Source organism: Phodopus roborovskii, unplaced genomic scaffold, assembly GCF_943737965.1.
Source record: "Phodopus roborovskii unplaced genomic scaffold, PHOROB, whole genome shotgun sequence".
NCBI lineage: Eukaryota > Metazoa > Chordata > Mammalia > Rodentia > Cricetidae > Phodopus > Phodopus roborovskii.
Window position 1 is genome coordinate 169,702 of NW_026126689.1, and position 18,375 is coordinate 188,076.

The 18,375-nt window shown below is 42.9% G+C and overlaps 1 protein-coding gene across 1 annotated transcript in view; it reads left to right on the top strand.

Moving 5' to 3' along the window:
- The first annotated feature begins 9,373 nt into the window (after window positions 1–9,373).
- The window catches only part of Ezh2 (enhancer of zeste 2 polycomb repressive complex 2 subunit), a 62,347-nt gene continuing 53,345 nt past the window's right edge, over window positions 9,374–18,375 (top strand). The window contains 1 exon segment of the mRNA XM_051174633.1: window positions 9,374–9,409. The gene's annotated coding sequence lies outside the window, so the exon portion shown is untranslated.

Below are 18,375 nucleotides of genomic sequence, written 5' to 3' on the forward strand. Positions count from 1 at the left end.
TTTCTGCCCAGCTAATTAACTTCCTGTCGTCTGTACAGACTTCCAGACCTCTATAGTTAGCAAATAGTAAGCTCCATTCTCTGACCTTCAAACAGGCTTTTATTTATACAAGCAAGATATCACAATTGCTCTTAAAAATTATCAAAATTTAAATTAGCATACAAGGGAATGTCTTTTTTTTTTTTTTTTTTTTTTTGTAGTTGTTTTGGTTTTTTTTGAGACAAGGTCTGTATTATTTTGGAGCCTGTCCTGGAACTAGCTTTGTAGACCAGGCTGGCCTCGAACTCAGAGATCTGCCTGCCTCTGCCTCTGCCTCCTGAGTGCTGGGATCAAAGACATGCCCCACTAATGCCCAGCAGGTAAAGGTTGTCATTATGTTTTTGGATCTTCTTTTGAGCTATTATGTGGTTGCTGGGAATTGAACCAAGGTCCTCTGTAAAAGCAGCCAATGTTTTTAAATCACTGAGACATCTCTCCTACCCCATTACATTGTTTTCATACACCTGTCATACTTCTCACTTTTTGAGACAGGGTTTAACTATGTAGCCCTGGCTGCCTCAGAACTATGCAGACCATCATGCTGGCCTCTAACTCACAGAGATTCATTTAGAAGTAAAGGTATGTACCACACTTGGTTTCTCATACTTTTCTTGTAGAATGCTGATTTTGTTCAGGATAACAATGTTCCCATGATACTAGGTTAATTCTGCCAACTTTATTATCTCTCGTTGAATACTCCACAATTTCTCAGCCTCATTTTCAGCTAGCAGTGTCTGTCATGTGTGTTAATTTTGTTACCAGTGTGATACTGAATATATGCAGGGAAGATTTTGAGGAACTGTTATCTTAATAACCAACAAAAAGCAGACTAACTCAGCCCCTTCCCCTTTCTTTTGTCTTAGGTTCACATATGCCTCTTTTAGCTACAGCATCTATCTTGCTACCATGGGAATGATAAGCCATTAGGCAAAATGAGAAGGAGGAAAGAGTAATAAGACACATCACCAAAGTGGAAAAGGCAGAATAGGACACCAAATCTATATGCTGTGGAGGACCAGTTTGAAAGTCTAGTCCTCAATGGTATTATTAACCTTGCAACAAAAGATTTTCTGCTAATAGTAAATGTTACACCAGTGCAAAGGGATGAGTCAAGCCAAGTACACAAATGTGTTCAAGTCTTTGCTTGTATTATAGTCACTGTGGTCATCTGAATGGAATTGCTCCCACAGGCTCATATGTTTGAGAAAGATTATGAGGTGTGGCCTTGTTGGAAGAAGTGTGTTTGGGGAGGATGGCTTTGAGGTTTCAAAAGACTTCCATCCCCAGTGTCTCTGCCTCTCACTTGTGGATTAACATGTAAGCTCTCAGTTCTTAGAACTGAAACTGTAAGCACAAACTGAACATTTTCTTGTATAAGCTGCCTTGGTCATGGAATCTTATTACAGTAATAGACAAGTAACTAAGACAGCCACCAACATGCCATTGGCCATTCTGAGCTATATGGTTAGGCGGAAAATCCCATAATGTGAAATACACTTTGTTGTAGGGTAAGATTTTAAGGTCACACTGCCAAGTTGGCAGGAGAAGGGAGGGGAGATGTGAAGAGAACAATGCAATGTAATAGACAAGTACTTGGTAACAGAGGCTCAGCTTCAGATTGTTGACTTTGTTCTCAATTACCTGCCTAAACTTAAAGATGAAAGGAACTGTCTCTGATCGAAGGGGTGCTGATTCTCTCCTGCCATGAAAAAAAATTCATACTGAACTTATCTAGAGGATTCTTAATATATTTTGGTGATGTTTTAAAAAAGACCATCACTCACATCACTCACCTCTGCTGTGTTCACATTTTAAGAGGGAGTCTCGTAGTCTCTCCCTTTCTGTGTGTGTGTGTGTGTGTGTGTGTGTGTGTGTGTGTGTACATGGAGGCCAGGGATATGTACCCATGTTTCCTTCCTTGGTTGTTTTTTTAAAATTTCTTTTCTGAGATAGGGTTTCTTTGTAGCTTTGCAGGCTGTCCTGGAACTTGCTCTGTAGACAGGCTGGCCTTAAACTCAGAGATACGCCTGCCTCTGCTTCCTGAGTGCTTTGACTAAGGGTGTGCATCAACACTGCCATCCTTGGTTGCTCTTATTTATTATTTTTTAGATAGGGTCTCTCACTGAACCTGAAGCTTATCCATTTGGCTTGGCTGGACAGCCAATAACATTCTGGGATGCCTTTCCCCAACCACCTCTTTCCATCCCAGTGCTGGGGCTATCTGTTCCATGGTGCCCAGCTTTCTATGTTGGTTTTGGGGAAACCAAACTCAAGTCCTTACGCTTGTGCTGCAGGGATACTACCTGTGGAGCTATGTCCCCAGCATGGGATCTGTTATTTCTACGAAATGAAGATAGTCTGTCATTGTTCTTACCATTCAGTGTGTAGGAACTGTATGTTTTAACAGTAGTGAAATGATTCAGGGCAAAGATAATGGGAATGGATAGTGAATGAAAACAAAGACTACATAACACTTTGTGTTCATGTGTGTCTTAGCTTCTAGTACTGTGAGGAGACACCAGGACCAACACAGCTCTTACAAAAGAAAGCATTAAATTGGTGCCCTGCTTCTAGTTTTAGAGGGTAGGTCCATGATCATCGTGGTGAGAAGCATGTTGGTGTGGTGCTACAGCAGCAGTTGAGTTTTATATCCTGAACCTCAGACAGGAGAGTGGAAGAGAGTATTAGAGAGGGGGAGAGGAGGTGAGAGAGAGAGAGGGAGGGAGAGAGACTGGTGTGGGTGCTTGAAACTTCAAATACCTCCTCCAACAAGGTCACACCTCCTAATCCTTCCCAAATAGTCCCACTAACTGGGGAACCGAGATTCAAACATGAGCCTATGGGTACCATTCTCATTCAAACCACAATGTGTATGAATTTGTGGGTGCATGCACATACCAATGGCATGCATGTGGTCAGAGGATAACTTGCAGAAGTCAGTTCTTTCCTATTGTGTGGTTTCCAAGGATAAAAACTGGGGTAGCAAGTCTTGGGGAAAGGTGCCTTCACCCACGGAGCCATCATGCTGACCCTGCATTCTATTTTTCATTTAGAACTCTACTACTGAACTATATCCCCACACCCCCTTTCATACTTTTTGAGTCAGGTTTCATTAAGTTGCCTAGGCTGGCTTTGAACTCAGCTCAAACAGACCATACCATCTTGAGTTTTCTATCCTCCTGAGTATCTCAGATTTATAGATCTGAACCACTAGACCCAGTTTCATTTTATTGTAACTCATAGGGAATAAGCACTGGCCAATTGGACTGGATACAATCACTCGGAATGGACAGTGGCCATAAGTAGCTGCACTGATGTTCCCCTTTACCTTGGATGCCCCTGAGGTGCCAGCATTTGTTAGCTTCATCACCTGAGCATTGGTTCCAACTTCTATTAGGTGCTTTGGTAAAGAAAATCTGTCAGAAGGAAAAAGTCTGTCATTATGTAGAAGATACAATTGCTTAAAGCAATTTCAAAAGTTTTTAAAAGAGTTTTAAACTCCCTTTAAAGGATGTTAATCTTTAAGTGTGCTGTTGCCAGGCTGTGGTGCAGGCTTTCAGTCTCAGCACTCAAGAGGCAGAGAAAGGCAGATCTCTGTAAGTTCCAGACCAGCCTGGTCTACAAAATGGGTTTCAGGACAGCTAGTGTGGTTACACAGAGAAATTCTGTCTCAAAAAAAAAAAAAAAAAAAAAAAAAAAAAACCCAACACAACTGCAACAAAAGGGGCTGTTGATTGATTCTGGTCTGTTAAGGAATAAGCATTGTTATTTCCTAGTAATTGGTATACTTAGTGCTACTTCCATGAAATGACTGTCATTTTAATGAAATGTCAGGTCAGGTGATAAATGTTTGGTTTAGTTGGAGAACCTTAAGCCTAGAGAGATGTTGTTATTGTTAGAGTGGAACCGTAGAGAAGTTTTACACTGTGAAGGAGGGGATTTACAAAGAGCAACCAGATACCTAAGTTTGACAAGCAGTGGGCAGTGCGATGCTAAACTCATCGGATCCCTAGGAACAGCAAGTGGTCCACACTGTTGTACATGCCCTAATGTGACTCTGTGCTCCTTGGAATTTTCATGTTATTTTTCTTTCTATATTGGATTTGCAAATTAGAAGTTCTCTTGAAATGAGGTCTAATAACAGCAACATGGGAACGTGGGTTTTATTCTGGGGTCTGTGAAAGTGACAGACTATCTACCAGGAAAGAGGGGCTCTTGGTGATTTTCTTATACTGTCTTGTATTATATGTTTTAGAATAAATATATCTTTTGTAATTTAAAGAGTTTTATTTAAAACCATGTATGGTGGCACACTCTGTAATCCCCTTGTTAGGGAGGTAGAGGTAAGATCAGGACTCGTTCTCAGTTACACAGTGAGTTTGAGGTCAACCTTGGCTATAAGACCCATGTCTTATTTAGGGTTTCTATGTTGTGCTGAAAAAAATGTGACCAAAAGTAACTTGGGGAGGAAAGGGTTTATTTAATTCACTTCCATGTAACAATTCATCATTGAAAACAGGACAGGAAGTCAAACAGGGCAAGCACCTGGAGGCAAGAGCTGATGCAGAGGCCATCAGCTGGCTTGACCCTCCTGGCTATCTTAGAGCACCCAAGACCGTCAGTCCAGGCACCACCCTCAATGGGTGGGACCTTCCCATATTGATCACTAATTACAAAAATATCCTACAGACTTACCTACAAACATTACAGAATACTGATATCACAGCATTTTCTAATTGAAGTTCTTTCCTCTAGTTGTGTCAAACTCTATATATAAAGTCCAGTCAGAACAACAACCCATCTCAAAAAAACTAACAACAACAAGAGACTAATAAGCTGGTGCAGTAACTCAGGAGTTAAAAGTTCTTACATACAAAACTGATGAGCAGAGTTCAATCCCTGGGACCCAACGCAGAAACACACCAGACAGACAGACAGACAGACACACACCACACCACACACGGACAATGATATTTAAAAATATTTGTAACAATTATAGTTTTAATTTTCAAAACTATGGGAATATATGAAAACACACACACATACACACTCTTTTTAAATTTCGAGCCAGGAGCCAGGGTTTCCCTGTGTAGCCCTGGCAGACCTGGAATTCACTCTGTAGACTAGGCTAGCCTAGAACTCTGAGATCTGTCTGCCTCTGCTGAGTGCTGGGATTAAAGGTGTGAACCACCACAGCCCAGCTTTGGCTTTGTTGTAAATTAGTTAGGATAAGCCAGAATGCACAAAGCTGAATTAGGAGCACTTCCCCCTTGTCCCTTCCCTTTCTCTCTCCAGAGGGGGCACCATTTTACATGCATCTACTTTTTTATGTATAAGTGGCACTCCCTGCCTCAATAATGCTAGAAACTGACCTTATGATTTTATTTACATATGCAGGCAAATGTTTTAACAGTGTTATACTCAGTTCCTTCACACAGCTTCATTCATTTAATATCATCCATTATTTTAATAATGGCATAACACTTAGTAACCGTATATATAAATATGTAATAGCTGTCATACTTCACATAACTATAACCTGAGCGAAGCCATTTTCAATTATAAACAACCAGTTGCAAATTAATGACGATCGCATCTTTACATGCATGTGTACAAGAACTTTTGTTTAAGATTTCTAGAAATGGAGCCCCTCAGCCAGAGTGTAAACATAATGCTGGCAAATTCTGTCATACTGCCTTCCTAAAACTGTCCCTTTCAATTCCATACATGTTTGAGCCCTGTTTCTTTAGAAGATAGACTGTGGGAAATGCTTTTAAATAGTTTGAGAAAATTAATTTTAAGATGCTAACTAGGGACAAAATGAGTAAATCTTATTGAAAATACTCTGCTAGCTAATTAACACACCACTTTTGATTTTAGCAGCTCAGTCTCAGGTAACCAGGCTATCCTTTAACTTGCTAGGTAACAGAGACTGACCTTAAACTCTGGATCCTCTTGCCCCAATCTCCCCAGTGTAGGGATTATGAATGTGTGCCACTATACCTGGCTTAATTTTTTTACATTGATTTGGTACGTATGAGTGTAGGTGTATGTAAGTCACAGTGTACATGTGGCTGGAGAGCAATTTTCAGGAATTTGTTTCATCCTTCTACTATGTGAGTTTTGGACTTCAGGCTTGCCTGTGTGTCCTGTATCTCCTGAGATATTTTGCTGGTCCATATATACATATATCAACCCACCTCTTAGCCCTGGCTGTCCTGGAACTTGCTTTGTAGACCAGGCTGGCCTTGAACTCACAAAGATCTGCCTGTCTCTGCCTACTTATTGCTGGGATTAAAGGTGTGTGACACCATGCCCAGCTCCTAATTTTTATATTTTTAGTACAGGGTCTTAGTATGTAGTCCTGGCTGATTTTAAATCTCTGGAACTCACCATACATAACAGATTGGACTCCAACTCATAGAAGCCATTGCTTCTGTCTCCTGTGTACTAGAATTAAGGACATATACCACCACACCCAATCTATATCTTCAATAAATAGTTTACTGAAGTTGGGTATAAGGGTACTCATAAAGTTGGGAAGCAAAGACTGGAAAATTTAAGGCTTGCTTCCTCTACACAGCAAATTAAGAGGCATGGGCTGGGCTACACAAAACTTATCCAAAATGAAAAAGAAAAAAAGAAGAAGAAAGAAAATCTAGTCATTGCAATTTTTGTTTTCTTTTTTCCCGAGACAGGGTTTCTCTAACAAGCTCTGGATTGTCTGTTCTGTTCTGTCACCATTATGCTCTTTTTTGTTTGTTTTCAGACAGGATCTTTCCATGTGGTGCTGGCTGTCCTGGAAATTCCTACATGCACTAGGCTGGCTTTGGCCTTGAAGGCACAGAGATCTGCCTGCCTCTGGCTCCTAAGCGCTGGGATTAAAGGCATGCACCACCACCCCATCATGTCTGGGCTCACCATGTGGACTCCAAGGCTTGAACTCAGGTTGTCAGGGCAGCAGCCAGCATCTTGCTAGCCTGATAAATCTTTTGTATTAGAATATTCAAAAGTAAAAATATGAGGTCAACTTCTAGTGCAACAATCAAATTGCAGTAAGTAGCTGAATTTCAGTAAGGAGCCATGCTAAGAACAGCTATTCTGGGAAAAGGTCAAAAGACTTCAAAGCAGGAAATGGCGGTGGTAGCACTCTAGACGCTGAGGTATTGATATCCTAAGTTCAAGGGCAGTCGGGCTCTATGTAGCAAGTATTCATTTTAACATTCTTTATGGAAATCAAACATAAAAAATTATTCTATAGACAATTTTCATAGCAAATGTTACTGGTATCAAAGTTCTCGATTCTCAAATGAAACTTTACCAGATTCTGGAGTTGGGGCTCCTTTCCTTTCTCAGATCCCTTCAATTTTTCCTGTCTTTCTATCTTGCCTTACAACTACTTACAACACAAATTCTCTAAGTTCTCCTTCCTTCAAGTTAACATACTGAAGATTGTTTAGTATGACTGCTAGGATTTGTCACATTACAGAGCACTCTGGGTGTACATATTTTGTTTGTATTTGGACATGGTCACATTTTCTCCCAATCTTACAGATTCTATGCATACTTCTCAGCATATAGTATACATGAAGGACTAGATGTTACATTGTTATTCACGGTGGTCAACTTGACTATATTAAGAATTAACTAAAACTGAAGAGGCTGGGTACACCAGTGAGGGATTTTTTCTTAATTAAATCATTTGATTTTTAATCTGAACCTTTTGAGGTGGGAAGTTGAACCTACTTGTTTTCACTCTAGCTGGCAAATCCATTCTCTCACCAGCAGTATATTAGCCAAAGACATCCAGGTTTGTGGCCTGAACAACTACTGGATTCTTGGATTTTCTGTTGGCAGACAGCAATTGTTGGACTAGCTAGTCCACAGGCTGTAAACAATTCTCATAAATTCATGTATAGTTCCATCTTCTACACACATATACATACATACATATATTCATTCATTCATTCATTCTATTACTTCTGATCCTCTAGAGAACCGTGAAAGATACATAACTCAATTTCCATTGTTACAAATCCTCAGTCTGAACTCTTCATTATTGAAACTGTTTTTACTGGTCTGTGGAATTTTGCCATACATATGCATCTTATTATAAGTAAATCCGACAGCACTTGGGAGGCAGAGGCAGGTGTATCTCTGTGAGTTCGAGGCCAGCCTGGTCTACAGCGCTAGTTACTGAAGGACAGCCAGGGCTACACAAAGAAACCTTGTCTCGAAAGACAAAAGTAAATTCGAAATACCTTTCACTCCGCCGCCAGACAATGCAACAGGGGTAAGAGTGTATAGCAAAGCACATTTCTGATCCCTCTTGGTTGAGATAGACTGTCTCCCAAGATGGTGTCTAACCATTAACAAATGTTGCAATCTCCCCTACACTTTCCTGGGACCACATGGGGTAAGCGATCTGCACTCAAAAGTTGTTAATAAACAACCTGAAAACTGACAAGGCTGACAACCACAAGCATGGCTTGTGATGCCCTTCAGAGAAACCCGAAGTCATCGTTGCCGGGACTCTAGGCGCCAGTTTTGCAAGCCAAAGCCGCCGAAAGGAGCCGCACTTTCTCTGCCCTGTGGTGTCAGCCACGAGGAGCAGAGCCCTGGCCCGCGCGGCAGAGCATCGGGCATCCCCCGCGGGGCCCGCTACGCATCTCCCTCTCCGTCTCCGTGGCGCCACCGCGAGCGCAGGGCCCCGGGCCCAGGAAGTGCACACCAGAAGGCGGCGGTTAAGTCTGTTACCACCCCCGAGTTTTGAACCATTTCAAACTTGGCTCCGGCGCCCGCGCGTCCCCTCCCCCTCCCCAGAACCACTGGGCGTCCGTTCCCGCCAAGGGCAGGCCCGCCCTCCGACCGGTTCCCGCCACGCAAACCTCCCCGCCCCCTGCTCATAGCGGGCTTCGGGTCCTGCCACTTGCCGGGACCCAGCCCGCCTGCCTGCCCACGGCCTCCCCACGCCGGCAAGTGAACAAAGACGGCCACCGCGGCGCTCCCACCTAGCGAGCCGCGATCCTCCGAGCGAGCGCCCCGCCGCCCGCGCACGCGCTGCCGCCCGCGAGCCTCGCGCTCTCCGGGCTGGGGCTCGCTCGGAGGGCTCTCAGCCCGTCGGGCCCTCTGATTGGACGGGCGCACTCTTGCATCCGCCAATCGGGGCGGCGCTTGATTGTGCTGGGGTGGGGGGCAAATAAAAGCGATGGCGATTGGGCCGCTGCGTTTGGCGCTCGGTCCGGTCGCGTCCGACACCCAGTGGGACATCGAAGGCAGCCGAGTCCCGGCGGCGGCGGCGGCGGCGGCGGCGGCGCGTGGGGGAGGCGGCGCGCGGCGGCCGAGGCGCGGGCTGGCGCGCGGGACCCAGGTAGCGCTCGCGGTCGGCGGTCGGCAGGGAGGGAATCTGACACGCGCCCCGGGGCGTCGGCGGCGCCCGCGGGACCTCCGCGCCGGTGCCCGGCCAGTCCCCGGCGTCGCCCTAGCGGGGCTCCCCCGGGCGCCGCTTTTGTAGGCGCGGAGGGAGGGCGAGGGGGTGGCGAGGTGCGGGCCGCTGCACGCGGTCCCACGAGTGCACGGTGTGGATCCCTGGAGATGCGGGCGGGCGGGCGGGCGGTCGGGCGGGGGTCGGTGGTGGGGGCTTCTGTCCGGGAGGCTGATCCCGCCCGGCTGGGGCTGGGGCTGGGGCTGGGGCTGGGGCTGGGGCTGGGGGCGTTGCTGTGGCCGATCGGCGCCGGTGGCTGCGAGCCTGCACACTCCTTTGTGTGTTGGGGCGGCGCGAGCGCCCGCCGGGTGGGACGGGACGTGCACACAAGTTGGTGGGACCGAGCCGAGAGTCCGCACTCAGACAAAGGACAGACTGTGTCTCGGCAGGGGAGGGCGGGCAGGGCAGGACGCGACACTCGGGGCTCCCGCCGCGCGGGTGGGGGCGTGGGGAGGCGAGCGCGAGTGGGCAGGGCCCGGCCCTTGCTGGGCCCGGGGCGCGGGGCGCGGCGTGCGGGGTGGAGGGCGGGCGCCCAGCTCCCGGCCCTGCCCTGCCCTGCCCTGCCGCTTCGGGACTGCGTGCGCGAGGTGGGAACTCCCTTCGCCCCGCGGCTGACATTTCCCCGGCAGCCGGGAGTCTCCCACTGCCCCGGGCAGCCGGTGTCCTCTCCTGGCTTTGTGCTAAGTTCGATGGGAAAGTCGAGCTGTGTTCCCGTCTCTCGGTCGGTCGTGCTGGCCCGGAGGGCTTTCTGCCGCCGAGTTTTCTCACTTCATTGTGCGTCGCCCTGCACGCACCAGATCTGTGCCGCGGGGCTACTTTTTTTTTTTTTTTTTTTTTGAAAATGGGAGAAATTGAGAAAGCACGGGCTTTCGAAAAACTTGGCGAACGCTTTGTAAGTTCCACTTTCTAAAGAATCGTAGTCGTAAAAAAAAAAAAATACGGGCTGTTTTGGCCAACTTGTGTGCTTTTGAGAATGGCGACAGGTGCTAACGAAACTAACTGTCATTTACTCGGCGATTATTCCCCAAATCTCCAGGGGTTGAATGTGGAAGAAGTGATAGAACTAGATGATCGAAATAAAATGCCCACGAGAAATGTGGGTTTAGACTGTCGGGTTGACAGTTTCTTACTAGTGGGTCGTGTTTCCCTTGAACAATAGCGTTGGTGAGTCAGAAAAAACGTTTGTTGCCTAAGAAATTCGAATGTATTCTGGTCACAATTCAATGAAACTTCCTTTGTTTAATCACTTAGGATCTGTAGAATCTAAATTCATTTGAAGTAAAAATCTGCCTTTGGTATTTAAAATACAACAAGGCTTTCTCGGTTTCAAGAAATTCGTTATTAGTTTGATCTTAGGGAGTTTTTATGTCACATAAAGAATTCGAAAAATATTTTAAAATACTAATTCTTATATTTTTGGCGATTTTTAAATTTATTTTCTATTACCTTTCTCTAATGGACATTAGCAGTGAATTCATATTTAGAAATAAAATATAAAGCAGTATATTTTAGAGTAATTTACTCATAATTTCATTTGCAAGAACGTGGAAATATTTAGGTCATAATTTAATTTCCTGTTCTTGTTCTCTCAAGCTGCAAAAGGATTGATTCTGGTCTTAAACGAAAAGATTCCTGCTTTTTCTCTTTGGAGGTGTGTTAGAGAATGCGATATTTAACGCCCCAGAAACACTTAGGAAAATTGCATCCTAAATTCTTATTTTGATGGAGCTTGGATATTCTTTAAAAAAAAAAGGAAAGCACAGGCTTTTCTTATTGCAGTGCTTTATCTAATGAAGACCTACACTACATCTGCTAGCTTACAGCTTCATACAAATGGAGACAAAGAAATGTAGTGTCAAATCTCTGTCTCGGAACAGGCATTCCAGGTGCTGCTCTAAAAGCTGAGACTGTAAAATAAGGTTTACATTTATGTTAAAAATCATGTTGATAATCTCATTCGTTAAGACATGAGCTAGTTGTGTAGAATTTTGGTAAAAACTTGGGTGTTAGACGTTAAAAATTCCAGTTTTGCCAGAACGTGTGATTTGTTCTGTAGTTGATATTTGCTATTTTGTACTTGCCACAGATATTTCTTAAAATCTGTTTTTGAAGAATTGGTTAAGATTTTTGCCTTATGTTTTGGTAGAATTGAGAGTATTTTTAGGTATTCTAAATAGTGATGGAAAAGAAAGCCACTTGTTGATTTACTGTAGTTAGAAGTGTTCCTTTTGGTACTGATCTTAGTGTTGGCCATTTAAAGGCTTTAGGCAGATTTCCCAAATCACAAATTTTCCCAAATCTGAAATTCTTTTGCTTTAGAATGTCCTTCATAGTTTGAGGTTGTATGCTCAAGCAGTTTAGATTTATTTCATTATTAGCCTTTAAATAATAAAGAAGAAAGTTGATTTGCTTCTTAAAAACCAACAAGGGAAATTCCTCTGCTGATACAATGAATTTTAGGCTAATTGGAAATGGTTTATAGGTTAGCTTTGAAATCTGTGTTAATATAGAAGAGTTTTCCAGTGAATTACATAGAAGTTAAGGGTTGATGAGATCTTTACCGTGGAGCATGGGTAAAAAGGAACAATATATTAAATCAAGAGAAAAGTCCATCAGATGATGTGTTTTATTATGGAGAGGCCATCCCAGAATTCCCAGGCACTTTTAGGTTATTCCCATAGGGTTTTATTCATGCTTTTATTATAGCATGTATCAAACTGTTCACTTGTTTATGCTTCATAATGTACTAAGTGCCTTGGGACAGAAGTTCTGTCGTAGGTTTGTTTGTATGCCTAACACCTCGGTTGGCAGTTTCCAGAGGATAGGGAGTTTTAATAATCAAATGAATGAAGGAAATAAGAAAGATACAGTGAAATAACTGGGCCTTTTTTTTTTTTTTTTTTTTTTTTTTTTTTGAGGCCAGGTCTTGATTCGTAACTGTGGCTGACCAGAATTTGAGGTCTTTTGCTTTTTGAGTGTTAGGTTTGTAAATGTGTACCACCATGTTCTGCTTTTCCTTTTTTTTTTTTTTGAGATGGATCTTGCTGTGTTGCTCAGAATGGCCTCAAACTATTGGTTTTCAATGATCTTCCTACTTTAGCCTCCCGAGTAGCTAAGATTATAAGCATGCGTTACTGCTTAGTTTGAAGGTGGCATGCCTTTTAATTGAAAGATATTCTGTTGGAATTAACGAGTTCTTCACTGTAATAGTTTTTGGTAGATTTTGAGGTTGAAGCTGAAGGAGTCAGTGAGAGTGTGCCCATGTCACCTACTGGGTTATTTATTCATCTCCATTCTTTTATGCTGTTATATACATCCTATATACTGCTGTGCTGCTCTGCAGCCTGTTTTCATTCTTGCTTAATGCCAAAAGTAGAGACAAATCTAGTAGTAGTGCCTCAGACATAGAAGATAGAACTGATGCATTTCTTTCTTTTTAAAAATTTGAAAATTTATTGGGCTGTCAAGACAGATCAGTGGACAAAAGTGCTTACCACCGAGTCTGATCTAAGTTTGCTTCACCAGGGACCCACATGATAGAAAAACTGTTTTGCAAGTTGTCCTTTGACCACCACACAACACCACAGCACACCATACACACACTAAAAATTTAAAAACGATTTATTTGCTTGTGTGTGTGAGTACATGAGCATGTGTATGTGCGCAGGAAGCCAGAATTGGATTTCCAATCTATTGGAGCTGGAGTTACAGGGATTTGCAAGATGTCTGGCTGTTACTGGGTGCTGATAAGAATGCAGGTCCTCATGATTGTGTAGCAAGCACTCATAAGTGATGAGCCATCTCTCTTCAGCCCAAGTAGCTGATAAATTTCTAAAATGGTCACTTGGTTCCATACCATAGCAGGAAATAACCTCTGTGACACAAAAGTATGGCAGAATTGAAGGGAGAAAAGGAGTTTCTGCATAATGAACTCAGGCACTGTATAATGAATGAAGTTTTGGTTCATGATACCATGTATATGAGCATAGAGCTACAGGATTTTTGCTTAGTGACATTGTAGCTATCTCAGTTTGTATAAGTATACTCCAGGTGTTACAAATGTATCTTTGTCATTAAGCAACTTATGACTGTGATATTAAAGTGTTTATTATTGCCGTAGTTTTTTAAAAATTGTGGTGATATGTTACTTTCTTAAAAGTTTATCAGCAGATGAAGCATCAAAATACAGTGAATGCATACATATAGTTATTCTGACATAAAAGGAGTTGAACTCTGATATATATTATACAATTTACATGGACTTTGAGGATATTATAATAAGTGAAATAAGCCAGAAACAAGTTTTTATTTAAGGTTTAGTTTTATTTTATGTGCTTGAGTGTTGCTTGCATGCGTGTGTGTGTGTGTGTGTGTGTGTGTGTGTGTGTGTGTGTGTGTTTCTGCCTGGAGCTCATGGAGGTCAGAAGACGACATTCTTTATATCTTGACAATGGAGTTACAGATGTTTTGTGGGTTTTGGAAACAGAACTCAGGCCCTCTGGAAGAGTGGTAAGCTCTCTTAACTGGTATGTTCTTTCTTCAGCTCATACTTATTTTTTATTGAATTTTTTTAATTTTTAAAAATACAAGCCGAGCATGGTGGTATACGCCTTTAATTCTATCACTTGGAGACAGAAGCAGGAGGATCTCTGTGAGTTTGAGGCCAGCCTGCTCTATAAAATGAGTTCCAGGACTTTTTGATTTGTTTTGTTTAGGGTTAGTGTGGGATCTGGACCTAGATCCTTATGCTTACATGACAGGCACTTTATTGACTGAGCCAAGGCTATAAAGTGTCCAGCGCTATCGCCTTGCCTGCAAGAACGACGCTCAACAACAGGATTCTTCTGCAGCTATGTTTATTGCGCGGCTCATTACAGCAAGTTGAGGGAAGACCCCGAGGAGGATAAAGGGCTCTGCTTATATATGCTCAGAGGAGTCGTGTCCACTACTGACAGGTGCAGCCCGCAACGCTCGTAACGGTCACCCCATGATGTGGATTGAGCATCCGCGCCTTGCTGGCTTATGGACAGGAAACCGCGCCATCTTCGGGAATGGCACCCGTGGCTCTCTACAATAAAGCCTCCTTGAATTATTATTATTATTATTTTTTAATGAGGCTGAGTATGGAGCTCATTAGGTAGAATGCTTGCCTAGCATGCATGGATCTCTGGGTTTGACCCTAGCACTACATAAAACCAGCTGTTACAGAACTTAGGTTTAACTTTAGCAAATGGAGGCAGGTAGATCAGAAGTTCAAGATAATTCTCAACTACATAGCAAGAATAGTGGTAGGTGGATCATACATTCAAGGTAATTCTCAATTTTAGCTGTGTGAGAGAGAACTCTATTTTCAAAACAGAACAGTGCTTGTAGGATGGCTTAATGGCTGTAAAGGTGACTATAGCCAAGCCTGATGACTTAAGTCCCATCTTAGGGACCCATGTCACAGAAGGAGAGAATTGACTCCCCTAAGCTCTTCTCTGGCCTCTACTATGTACTGGTGAATGCACATGCCCATATGTATAATGTGTGTGTATGCACACACACTCTTTCTCTAAAAAATATAATTAAAAGAAAACAAAAAATCCCCAATAATTTAAAAGCCCTTTCGAAAAGGATTTATTTTTATTATTTTTAATTATGTATATGTTTGTGGGTACATGTATGTAACTGCGGGTGACCCCAGAGGCCAGAGGTGTTAGATTCCCCTGGAACTGGAGCTCAGGCAGTTGTCAGCTGCCTGATATATTAGTGCTGGGAATTGAACTTGAATCAGTAGAATGGCAATTCATGCGCTTTCTCAACTGTTGAGTCCTCTTAACAGCTTTTATAGGAAAAAAAAAAAAAAAAAAAAAAAAAAAAACAAATGATCCCATTTATATGAGATACCTGGAATAGGCAACTTCTTAGAGACTGAATTATCAATGGATGAGGAAATAGGTAAATGAGTTACATAGCGAATATTTTTTGTTCAGAATTATGAAATGATTCTCTAGATAATTTTAACACTATATGGAATATATTTAGTCAGCTTTATATATAGGTCAAGATTCAGTTATCTTCTCCTTGAAAATACTACCAAAAAATAGTTTGTGTTGAACATGTAACAAACATGTTTTCTAAGCAATAGTGTATATGCATGGTGTTTGCATTATTATTGGGTATTATAAGTAATCCAGAGATGAATTGAAGTATATGGGCTAGCTAGGTTTTGTAGTATTCTCTTGTTCTTGAGTTTAAGACCAGCCTGGGCAAAATAGGGAGTCCCTATGTCAAAACAACAGCAGTGTGTCAGTGAGATGGCTCTGTAGGTAAAGGTGCTTGCTGGGTTTGGTTCCTGAAAAACCCACACGATGGAAGGAGTTGGAGTTCCAGGTGGTTGTGAGCTGCCTCCCCAGTGTTGGGATCAAAGGTGCACACCACCAGGGCACGGCTCCAAATGTCTTCTAAGTATAAACAGCAGTCTACTATTTATTTGTTTGAAATTTTTTGTTATTTTTAATTGTTCATGTGATTGTGTGTATATATGTGCACGTGAGTGCTGGAGGAGGCCAGGTGAATTCTCCTGGAGTTGTGAGCTGTTTGATATGACTGCTAGGAACCAGATTCAGGCCCTTCAAGTTCTTTGCAAGAACAGTTCATGTTCTTAACCGCTGAGCCATCTCTCTAGCCCATGATCTATTTTTTAAAGTGTCTTTTTATTATTTGAATATCCCACATGTATATCTATAATTATTTTGTTCATGTTCACTCTATTACCCTCTCTTACTCCCTCCTACCCCTTCTCTCTTTCTCTGGACTATTCTCCAACAAGTTTGGATCCTGCTTTTGCCCTCCCTTCCCCCTTTAATAGCTTATTGAGCTTAATTAGGTTTGATTGCATGGGTGTGGAATTTACTAGAGCATGGACAACTTCACCTGTGTCTGCACAAGTGAAGAAAAATGACTCCTTTTCGTTAGTAACCGTCAGTCCCCAATAGCTCCTCAGCTAGGGTGGAACATCATGGCTCTGTTTTTATTTTTTGAGACGGAATCTCATGTAGCTCAGGCTAGCTAGCTTTGAATTCCCGACCCAAGTGCTGGGGTTAGAGTTGTTTGGCAACAGTGATGGGTCTGGGAGAAGAGCTGGTTAGTGGTTGAGAAAGGTGAACTGGGCATTTATCCAAATGGGTTTTGATTTAAAGTTCTGGTCGCCCTCCACTTTGTTTGCTGTCACTGTGCTACAACCAAGCCTACAGGTTGTTTTATGTAAGATCTACGAATTAAGAATATTAACATTTACAAAAAAAAAAAGGTTATAAAACATAAAACATTGTTACCCCCCTGCCAACTTACCATGTAGATCTTAACAGGAAAAACTTGCCCTCATCAGCTGCACATGCTGCCTATGTAAGGTAAAGTGGGCAGTATTCCAGCTTGCAAGTGTGGCGCACTAATCCTGCCCTCTGGTTCTCTCTGATGGACACACACACACACACACACACTCAAACATGCCCACACACACCCACATACACTCACACACCCACACACATACACACACTCACACACACTCACTCACACACTCACACACTCACACACTCACACTCACACACACACACACACTCAAACACGCCCACACACACCCACATACACTCACACACCCACACACACACACTCACATACACACACTCACACACACACTCCCACACTCACTCCCACACTCACACACACTCACGCACTCACACACACCCACATACACACACACTCCCACACGCCCAACACACACACACACACTCACACGCTCACACACACTCACATACTCCCACACACTCACACACACACTCACATACACCCCCCCATCCCCCCCACACTTTTTGTCTTTATTGTGATTATTTTTTTAAAGCTGTGTGTATGCTTGTGTTTGTGTCGTGGTGTGGAGCTCAGAGAACAACTTACACACTTCTCCATCCACCTTTTATGTGGGTTTTGAGGATTGGACTCAGGTTGCTAGCTTATGCAGCAGGTGCCTTACTGGATGAGCCATGTTGACATCCCCCGCTCCCACCTCCGCACACATATTCTCCCCATTTTTGAACATTGTAGGCTAACTTTCTATAAGGAGAGCTCCCTTTTCAAGGTGGTGCACATTCTAAGCTTTTATTTAGTATTGAAATTGCTTCCTAGCAAGGCATTCAGTTTTCAGTCAACAGTAACACTTTACTAAACTGTGATTTTTAAAAAATTATTGCTATTACTTTTTATTATTTTTTATACATCACACAGGTTTGAAAGGTATAGTTTGACGGGTTCTTTTCCAGGGAGGTTGTACTATTGATGTTGGTAGTTTCAGTTCCAGTGTCTCTGGTCCTTAGTGACTTTGGTATTGTTAGTCTTTAAATGATGGCTGTCTTGGGGTTGGGTTAGAGAGATGCTTCAGTAGTTAAGAGCACTGGTTGCTCTTTGGGAGGACCTGGTTCAATTCCCTAACACCTAACGGCTGCTAAGAGTTCTCTGTAAGTCCAGTCCCAGGGGGTCCAATTTCTGTGGGCATTTCATGCATATAGTGCACACATATGATGGCTATCTAACATGTTAATTATCTTTTGGTAATTTTGGTTTTCTAAGCAAGGTCTCACTGTGGCATAGGCTTGCCTAGAACTTAATGTAGCCCAGGTTGACTTTCATTTTCATCCTTGAATATATGATTTTGGTATACTATTTTCATTCTGTAAAATATCAGTTTGTTCTTTTGTGATGCCCAAGTTTGTCCCACAAAATTTTTAGCTTTCTCCTTGTGTAATGGAGCTAACTCAGTAGATGCTCATACCATTGTTGAGCTTATTTTTGCCATGGCTGCAGATTAAAGTTAAAAA